This window comes from Drosophila suzukii, unplaced genomic scaffold (assembly GCF_043229965.1).
Source record: "Drosophila suzukii unplaced genomic scaffold, CBGP_Dsuzu_IsoJpt1.0 scf_10, whole genome shotgun sequence".
Classification (NCBI taxonomy): domain Eukaryota; kingdom Metazoa; phylum Arthropoda; class Insecta; order Diptera; family Drosophilidae; genus Drosophila; species Drosophila suzukii.
This window is the reverse complement of record NW_027255897.1, coordinates 472406-483409: the sequence shown is the minus strand read 5'-3', so window position 1 is coordinate 483409 and position 11004 is coordinate 472406.

Below are 11004 nucleotides of genomic sequence, written 5' to 3'. Positions count from 1 at the left end.
TCGTCCACCAACTCGAAGAAGGCCATCTTTGCAGATAATCGGCGAGAGCTTCACCAACTGGGGCGACTGTGAAGTGGCTTGTTTTCCGTAAGTAGCTTGCGGTCTTCCATAAAACATTTCTGAGCCTCTTGCAGGCAAAGAATACGAGCAGCCTGAATCTCCTCAAAGATAAGCACCTTTCCATTTGCCAGCGTTACAGATTCAATGGCCTTGGTCTTTTGGATGAAGCGTAAGGCGTAAGCTACAACGCCTACTAGCATTGTCCAGGACGAGACGAGTTGAGTCAAAGCTTCGATTGGTGACAATGAGCAGCTTTCCTGTGCGGTTAATGGGGTGGTCTTCACTTCTTTTCCGCCATGGTTTTCTAAAAGGGAAGAACAGAAATTTTTAGAGGTCAACTTTACCGCAAGCATTTCTGAATCTTGCAGCCATGAAAGTCCCATCCACCATAAGTCAAAATGGAGAAGGTTCGGAGCAAGCGTTCCTCGTGTGACGCAGTCCGCCGGATTCTTCTTTGTGTTTACATGATGCCATGCGTTGCGCGGTAAGGCTTCGAGTATTTCTGAGGTTCTATTGGCTACAAATGTTTTAAGCTTAGATGGTGGATGTGAAAGACAGGCCAAGACTATGGTTGAGTCACACCATGCATGTACTTCAATGTCCTTGTGTTGTAGCGCAATCTTGACTGATAAGAACAGTCGGCTCAGAAGCAAAGCACCACACAGTTCAAGACGCGGTAGAAACTGCTGCTTCAGCGGAGCAACTCTGGCTTTTTCTGCAATGAGTGAAACTGATACGGTGCCATTTGCTCGCACCACTCTGCTATAGATGACTGCGGAATATGCCTTGATGGAGGCATCTGAAAATCCAAGCAGTTCGATGTGATCTTCATTGTTTTGGACAAACCGTGGCAGGCGAAGATCTCGAAGGATGTGTGGGTCGTTACTGCATTTAATCCACCAGTACGCAATTTTCGGAGGAAGCTCCGTGTCCCAGCCGAGATCGAGTAGCCACAATTCTTGGAACAGAATTTTAAACTGCACCACTGAACCACTGGCGACAGAACACCCAGCGGGTCAAAAATGCGTGCCACATCTGACAGCACTTGGCGTTTGGTGTTGTGCGGATTTGTTGTAAGACAAACTTTGTAGGATAACATATCCTCTTCTGGATCCCAATGAATGCCAAGAACCTTTGCTGTACAATTGGATCCTTTGCCTTGTAGCGAGAGATCTGTAAGCGACACGTGATGAATTGGAAACCCATTTACCAAGTTCCATGCGTGCACATTTCATCAACTGGATCAACTCATTTTGATTGCGAATGAGCTCCTCCTCAGTATGTGCTCCCGTCAGTACGTCGTCCACATAAAACTGCTCCTTCAAGATCTTTGCAGCGGTAGGAAAGTCGTGTTGATGGTCGTGAGCTAACTGATTCAGAACCCTCACTGCCAAAAATGGTGCGCAGGATGTGCCGTATGTTACCGTGGACAGTTCATAGTGTTTAAGAGGAGTCGTTTCATCTTCTGTTCAAACAATTCGCTGATAGCCACAATGGTTGGCAGCCACCCAGATTTGTCGATACATTTTGACAATATTTGCTGAGACAACGAACTTGAACATTCTGAAACGCATGCAAATCGAGAAAAGGTTTCGTAGAGTGCTGGGTCCAATATGCAGAGCTTCGTTTAAGGACCGTCCGTTCGTGTCCTTGAATGAGCCGTCAAATACGAACCGTAATTTTTGGGTAATTACAGGATGATGTGGTAAGTAAAAGCTCGGGCCTTTGTCAATGTCTTCTGGCGACAGTTCTCGCATGTGGCCCAACTGAAGTTAATCTCGCATAAACTGCACGTACTGTGAATGCAGATTGGGGTCTTTCTTTAGGCGGCGCTCTACACCCCTGAATCTTGTTAACGCTCCCTGTAAAGTATCCGAAAACTGTTCCTTGCAGTTTTTGAAAGGAAGTTCGACGACGTAGCGCCTTTTAGAGTCCCGAGTATGCGTCTTCACAAAGTGCTGTTCAACTACATCGTCCTCTGGTTTCCCAAGGAATTCCTGGTTGACATCCTCCAGCTCCCAAAAGCGCCGCAGCGATTCGTCAATGTCAATAGCCATGTGCATTGTTGTTGTAGATGGACATCCAGTAGTAACAATAGATGTTATGACCCATCCAAATATGGTCGAAATGGCGATGATGTTGCCCTGGTTGTCGAACATCTTTTGACTTTTTATTAACTGGCGGCGATATCGTGTCTTGCCAACGTGGAGGTAATTTTGCTGAGTACGTGGGCACGTACTTTCATTGTGTGATCTGAGATCCTTGACTGCAAGTCCAGTGTGCTGCAGCCTCTAGTTGTCTCAGCTTTGATTGACGAGATTTCGGTCACCAAAATTCGTGACGGTGAGCGTACCAGTCCGAGTGCCTGTACGCACCGCTCCGAGATGTACGACAGTTGCCTTTAACAAACACTAGAGCTGTTGGCAATGCACTTTCTCGTACCTCTTGTGGCTGTGTTGCGGTTGTTGATCCGTTGCACAAGGATTCAGCTGTGGGAGCCATTTGTGCCCGCGCGATATGGCTGATGGTGGCCGTAGCATCTTCTGGAGCGTTTAAGATGTACCTGTCATCATCTCGTGAGTAAGTCGAAGTGAATTAATAATTAATTAAGAATATCTGCGTGTAGCAGAGAGTGATGACGATTATGGCAAAACTTGCATGTGAATTTGGATTCACACTTTCGCGACACATGCCCAGGCTTAAGGCAGTTAAAACATAGGGATTTAGCCTTTACAAATGTGCGTCCCTGCTCGACTGACAATTCGGTGGCTCCGTCCGTCACCTTGCGCAGAACTGTTACATCTGCTCTGGCGGTCGAAGGTAAGTTAACAAATGTCTCCAGCTGAGTGTTAACAATGTGACGTGATATGCCGTATCAAGTCAGCTGCTTCTCCAGTGATGCACGTTTTCAAGTAGTGCAACTTTTGTATAGCTATCAAATGCTCCTTGCTATGTATCGTACTCTCGAAGATGTTTTTAAAGGCTGGCCACTCTTTGTAGTCGATAGTGAACAGCTTGATGTGGATTTTTGGCAGTTCATTATGCATTACATTTGCTGCCGAGTTTGCCCATAAAAGCGTTGCTTGTTGCTCAGCCAAACGCTCATTGAGCTGCTGTTGTTGTCCCAGAAAACGAACTAGGTTTTCGTTTCCCACTCCTGATGCCATTGATGCGGCCTCATCAGGGTTGCCAGGTTGTCTGAAGTGGTTGCCTTCTCTTTCATTCTCCTGAGGTTTTTCACAAGTGCGTATGAGGTTGCGAAATAATGTGCTCGCTTGTAAGTACTTGTCCTTGTACCTTTCGTTGTCGATGGCTGGATCGACGTACCGTTATTCTTCGTCAAAAAGGGCTATTTGGTCGCTAATGTACTCGAATTCTTTCCATACAATGTTGAGCCTTTCCAATGAAACTTGTATTTCATCAAGCTCCCATTTAGATCCCGCACGTGGATCTTGAGACGCCGTTAGCAAACGCGTAAGGCTTGCTTTCGCACGACTTCTAGCTGCCTTCAAAAGTTTAAGCTGATCCATGTTTATCAGTAACTAAATTTAGCTAGAAGGACCAAAGATCTGGTGTAGAATAAAAACGATTTATTTCCCGATTTGAGTGGACTGTATTTCAATGATTAAATTTGTCACATTTTTTGTTTGTCCGATGCTTTCAGTTGTAGTCTTAACACTACGTCCTAAAAAATCTCTAAAGTGTGACGGAGCACAAAAATATATTAAAAAAGGGCAAAGTTCGTATTTCACAGACCAAAGATAGAATAAGATTCAACATTAAATAACGGCTATAATGCGTTCATCAACACCCCCAGGAGTTGATTCCGGCCGTTGATAATGGATGGAGCCTCCTAGACGTCGTTGCGGAGCTATTCGGTGCAGTCCCAAACAAAATATAGCAGTTCCGTAACAATAACAAGGAAGAACGATATAGTCGAGTACCTCGACTATCAGATACCCGTTACTCAGCTAAAGGGACCAAAGGGAAATGGAGATATGCAAGCAGCAAAACGAGATTAAAATAAGCCACCTACCGGCGGTAGACAGATTTAAGCGTTATGGGCGTTAGAGGGCGTGACAAACTTTTTTTTGGGTCAATCGATAGGTATTGATGAGAACAATTTTTATTCTAGCATCAAAACTGTAGGAGCCACCGTTTTGGGCTGTTTGTGGGCGTAAGAGTGGGCGTGGCACATTGCTGAAATAAACTTGCGCTGCGTAAGAAGCTCAGGAATCTGCACGCCAAATCTTAATAGCCTAGCTCTTACATTTTTCGAGATCTTAGCGTTCATCCGGACGGACAGACAGACGGACGGCTAGAACGACTCGGCTAGTGATCCTGATCAAGAATATATATACTTTATGGGGTCGGAAACGCTTCCTTCTGCCTGTTACATACTTTCCGACGAATCTAGTATACCCTTTTACTCTACAAGTAACGGGTATAAAAATGTAAGAGATACATGTATGTTTAATAAAAATAATAATTTATTGCATTAGGTGCCGGTGTTTCTTAAGAGTGCCTAAGGTACATAAGGGATGCCGAAATTTTAAGAAATTTAGGATTTTTATTGGAGAATGGAAACTAAAAGCGAGAACGATTTATGATTGAATCCAAGAACGATTCATCAAGAAATCGAGATCAATTCGATGTTGAAACCGAGAAAGATTTTTTGTTGAAGCCCAGAAGACTTCATCTCTATATCGAGAACAAACATTCTCAACAGCCATTTGTAAACCAAACAGACTTCGATCTAGGTTTTGAGAACTTGGACCACTTTTGAAACCGAAAATATGGAAATCGTGAACTTTGAAAACGGTTTTTCTCTGAGTGGACCTCTGCAACTCACTTTATAATATATAAAATAGTTCCTTAAATAATTGATTAAATAATAATTAGCAACACAATTATTATTTGGTTATGTCCAACATCAATATCTAACAAACAAATTTAGTTTAAAATTCTTTAAGCTGTCAAAAATTTCTAGGTAAAATGCAAACGATGACCCAAAATATTAGGCCATTTGTCACCTATAAAATAAAGCAAAAATTACAAAAAAACAAGAAAGGAAGTTAACTTCGACAAGCCAAAGCTTGTATACTCCTGCAGTTATATTTATTAAATTTAAAAATACAAAAAATGGTAGTCCCAATAGTATATTTGTCAGAAAACACCGAAGCTATAATTTGTTTCATATTATTTTCCCACCAATTTTCCGATCGTTCCTATGGCAGCTATATGATATAGTCGTCCGATCATGATAAAATTGAATTCGAAATTCAGAACTAATTAAAAAATGTTATTTGCAAGCGTAGGAGGTTATATGTTAAAAACACGGAAACTATAATTTTTTTCATATTATTTTCCCACCAATTTTCTGATTGTTCCTATGGCAGCTATATGATATAGTCGTCCGATTTTGTTAAAATTTAATTCGAAATTCAAAACTAATTAAAAAAGGTTATTTCCATGCCTCTGGGGATATATGTTAAAAAACACCAAATATATATATATATATATATATATATATATATATATATATATATATGTTAATTGAGTGTTTCAATTTGAAAAAGTAAGTTACGGTGCAGGTGATAGTGTTGTTAAAAGTCGGTTTCACACTTGTGTGAGTCTGACGTTGAATTCTGTAAGTATGTGATCGGGCAGAGATCCTTTTCGAACAGAACAGTTTCGTGCGAGACTGCTCGGTATTGAACAGGAATTAAGGACCAGTTTCTCAACTGTGATATACATCCGTGACATAGCTAAAAGTAGTTAGACTAAGACGTGAAGATTTAAATAGTCGACGAAACCAAGTTGTTTGGCTTTATTTAATTAGAAATGGCTACTTATTTGTATTTGGCAGGTTGGTTATAGTCGTTTTGTTCTCCTTCATCCGGGATTTAGTGGACTGCCTTCTCCCATTTACCTGTGAATAAATTGATAGGAATTCCGTCAATAATTGAATTAGAGCTAGACTCCAATATTGCCATGGTCGGGAGGGTTTAGAGTAGAATGTGAAAGCGACATCTAATTTACAAACTAAACGGCCTGTTCTACCTAACAATATTTAGACCCACCTTTTTTTTAGTCCACCAGTAGTATAACTTCCGAATGTGCACTTATCTTATAATGCAAGCGTGCTAAGGGAAAGAAGAAATAGAAAGAACCCCGACAACTCCGACTACAACAAAAGTAGGTGCATATAACATAATTTCGGCACGTCGCCGATACCAAAGAAAAGTAGGAACTAACATCATCCTGACCATCCCACTCATATAAAGAAAGGCTTTAGTTACTAGATTCGTCGGAAAGTATGTAACAGGCAGAAGGAAGAGTTTCCGACCCCATAAAGTATATACATTCTTGACCAGGATCACTAGCCGAGTCTTTGTCGATACCTGGAACTATGGGATCGCAGTCTTGCATATAGAGACAACCCAACCGGTAAAGATAGGTCATAGCATTCTTAGAGGAAATGAACGATTTCCTTATGCACAACAACATTTCGAGTAATGTATGAGTTTGATTTTTGAGTACTTGAACATACGATTACAAATTCTTCAATAGGAATTAGTCGACCGGGTACAACTACAAAAACTACGCTCAAAGAGGATTCAATCTAGTCCTGGATAGGAATTATAGGGTTCAACTTGTGGGCTAAAATCCTGACCATTTAGGATTGATTCAATTAGATTATCAATAGAAAGTAGACAGGTCACTCCGTTATTAGTTGACAGGAAAGTTACAGATTTTATTTTAATGTTTAAAGATTAAAAAGTAAAAAAGAGAAAATTATTGAAAACAAGTGGCCGGTTGATCACAACCGAACCGAATTCTAACCCAGAATACCCAAGAGCCCGCAACATATGCGTGCAGGTTATGACAATCGAACAGGAAAGAATCAAAACTAGATGTAATCATGTGTTTCATAAACAATTCTTAGACAATTATCTACAAAGTTCTCACCATCGTCCAACCTGTCGTGAAAACTGAGAGAAGCTGAAGAACACAGAAGTCTAGAGGCAAACACAAGCCGGGATACAGGCAGTTTATCAATTACTTTGCGATCATTTACATTTACTGTTAGCTGGTAAAGCCGCTGATTGGAATACCTTCTGTGCCGCTTTTCGCGACAAATACGAAGAATTCGATAGCGATGTAGATGTTTTGTTGAAAATGGCAAGGCGACCATGAACCATTTGATGTGTATCAAGTATCCTTGAAAAATCTTTGGGTCGATTAATAAAAACCATTTCGGAACAAAAAATAGTCAAGCTTTTGGTAGATAAACCAACACTTCGACACGAACCGATGCACCTTGAATTACGGTCAGTTGCACAGCTCGTTGATTAAGTCCGGCACCAACAACCTTATAGCGATTCTAGAAATTCCTCGTTCAGGTCCCAATTTATTGCACGTCGAAATATTTCAAAGATTCAATCTAGCCAAGAAATGGAAATCGATTCCCAAATTGATAAGATTCACAAAAAGATCGTTTGTGGAATTGCGATAAGAAAGATCAAAAATTCGTGGATTGTTTTTTTCCGCGTAAAATTTTTTATTACGGATGTGGTGCTAAGGAGATAGTTAGACCCATCTGCAAGAAATGTAACCCTTCGGGAAACGGAAGAGTGGATGCACAGACCACTGCCGAGTAAGTGCATCCGATAACAGCACCGTTTTGAAAATAGAGAGCCATACTCAGACTTTAGACGATAAGCCTAGCAGTTTAGGTTTTAGTCAACCAGAAGACCATCATGAATTCAAATTGAAATCACTCCATGAAAGACTAGAAAAGTATTAAAGGATCAGACAGCGTTTTTTTCGTGATATTAATATTAACCAAGCCGCAATGCGTCCGAAACGTTCGACTCTCCGGTGTCGATTTGCGAGACTCGCAAAATAATAATTTCTTCCGTTTTTCAAAGAAGATAGCCGATTATATACGAAAATATCGATAGATGGAAAGACTTATACGGAGCGACGACTAGTTGTTTAGGAAATGTAGCTGCGCGAGAAATTCAGTCTCTCAAGAAAATGCAAAAGAGTTCCGGTTGTGTAAAAACCTATGACGGAACTAAATGCGCAGTCATAGGGAAGATATCATCGTTATTAACGTACGAGGCAGTGTCATTTTTTGTAATTCATGACTCAAAGCAAGGCATCAATCTTGGGATAGATTTTTGGCACCTCTTCAAACTTACTGATCGGATATAGAACCCCAGAATTGACGAAATGGATACCGGATGTAACATTTCTACCAACGAAAACTTAAAGTTTCACGCTCTTACTCATGTCCAAAAGAAAAGGTTAGACAGCGTGATAGAGATGTTTCCTAACTATAAGCGAGACAGATTAGGAAAGACCAGGGTTATTTCACACGCCATAGACACATGTATCACACGCCCGGTTAAACAACGGCATTGGCCAGTATCACCGGCAATAGGAAAAATAATTTTTTTCGGAATAGATAGGATGCTAGGTCTTGATATTATTGAAGAATCGACAAGTCCATGAAATAGCAACGTGGTTTTAGTGAGGAAGGGAAATAAATTAAGACTTTTTCTGGACTCACGTGTAGTTAATAGCGTTACCCTCAAAGACGCTTATCCCCTACCCCACATCGAAGGAATCTTGAGTAGATTACCTCGAGATCGCTTCATAACCAGATTGCATACGAAACATGCTTTCTGGCAGCATTAGAAGAAAAATTCCGAAAATACACAGCGATTACTATTCCAAATCGACCATTATACCAACATAAGGTCATGCCGTTTGTATTATGTAACGCGTCTCAAACCCTTTGTAGATTGATGAATCAGGTAATACTCGCTCACTTACGCACAAGAGTCTTCGTCTATTTGGATGACCTTTTGGTCCTATCGGATGATTTGACTCTCTTATGGGGTTACTCCAGGAGATTGCTTTGTGTTTAAGGAATGTCAACCTTACGATAAACATTAGTAAATCTTAGTTTTGAGATCAAATATTTAAGTTTTATAATAGGATTCGGCACTCTAAAAACAGACCCCTATTAAATAAAAGCAATAAACGAGTTTTCAGTTCCAAGCACTTTGAAACAGCTAAGACGGTTTTTACGGCTCTCTGGGTGGTACTGTCGTTATACCCGTTACTCGTAGAGTAAAAGGGTATACTAGATTCGTCGGAAAGTATGTAACAGGCAGAAGGAAGCGTTTCCCCATATAGTATATATATTCTTGATCAGGATCACTAGCCGAGTCGATCTAGCCATGTCCGTCTGTCCTTCTGTCCGTCTGTCCGTTTGTCCGTCTGTCTGTCCTGATGAACGCTGAGATCTCGGAAACTATAGGAGCTAGGCTATTGAGATTTGGCGTGCAGATTCCTGCGCTTCTTACGCAGCGCAAGTTTGTTTCAGTAGAGTGCCACGCCCACTCTAACGCCCAAAACTGTGGCTCCTACAGTTTTGATGCTAGAATAAAAATTTTAACTAAAATGAAATGTTCTCATCAATACCTATCGATTGACTAAAAAAAAAAATTGCCACGCCCACCCTAACGCCCATAAACCGCCCACAAACTTCAAAAAATCGTAAATATGAACGTGGATGTCTCGGAAACTATCAAAGATAGAGAATTGGGATTTCAGATATAGATTCCGCAGCCTTATACGCAGCGCAAGTTTGTTACGCAAATATGCCACGCCCACTCTAACGCCCACAAACCGCGAAAACCTGTGACGCCCACAATTTTTATGCTAGATAAAAAATTTTAGCTGAAATGTATTGGTCTCGACAAAACCTATCGATTGGTCAAAAAAAAAAAATTTGCCACGCCCACTCTAACGCCCATAACGCTTAAATCTGTATACCGCCGGTAGGTGGCGCATTTTAATCTCGCTTTGCTACTTGCATATCTCTATTTAGCTGAGTAACGGGTATCTGATAGTCGAGGTACTCGACTATAGCGTTCTTCCTTGTTTTGTTTTTAACTGTGCTTCGTTAAGCTTCCCGCTGGCCGAACTGTAAAAGAAAAATAAACCTCTAGAATATAACAAGGCCGCTAAAGCTTCGTTTGAAGAGTTAAAAGCTAAATTGACTTCCGCCCCGATCCTCAGTACACAAGATTTAGATAGACCACTTTTGGTAATTTGTGATGCAAGTTCGTATGGTATAGGATGTGTGCTGGCACAGACCGACGAAGACGGTAGTGAGTTGCCTATTGCATACATGTCAGAAAAAATGGCAAAGGAATAACGCAACTACTCCATTACAGAGTTGGATGGTCTGGCGTTGATAAAAGGAATAAAGAAATTCCGTGCCTACATAGAAGGTCAAAAGTTCGGCGTTATCAAGACCACTCCTCTCTGCAATGGCTCATGCAGCAAAAAGATCTATCTGGTCGTCTTGCCAGATGGTCTATAAAATTTTAAGGGTTTTCGTTTTCCATAACACGTCACAAAAGTACGCAAACCGTTGTTGCAGACACTCTATCGAGAGTAAATGAACCCGTAGTTAACGAGTTTGACGACTTGGGTCCGATAGTACATTAACTGCAAGGGAATTTTTATACCCTTGCAGAGGGTATATTGATTTCAGTCAGAAGTTTGCAAGGCAGTGAAGGAGACGTTTCCGACGCCATAAAGTATATATATTCTTGATCAGCATGACTAGACGAGTCGATCTAGCCATGTCCGTCTGTCCGTCTGGCCCTCTGTCTTATATATATCTTATAGCTCCCATAGGAATAATAGGAAAAACAAATTTAAAAAAATTGTATCTTTGGTGTTTTTTAGCATATAACCTCCTAAGCTTGGAAGTAACATTTTTTAATTAATTTTGAATTTCGAAATTAATTTTATCAAAATCGGAAGACTATATCATATAGCTGCCATAGGAACGGTCGTAAAATTGGTGGAAAAATAATATGAAACAAATTATAGCTTCGGTGTTTTTCAACA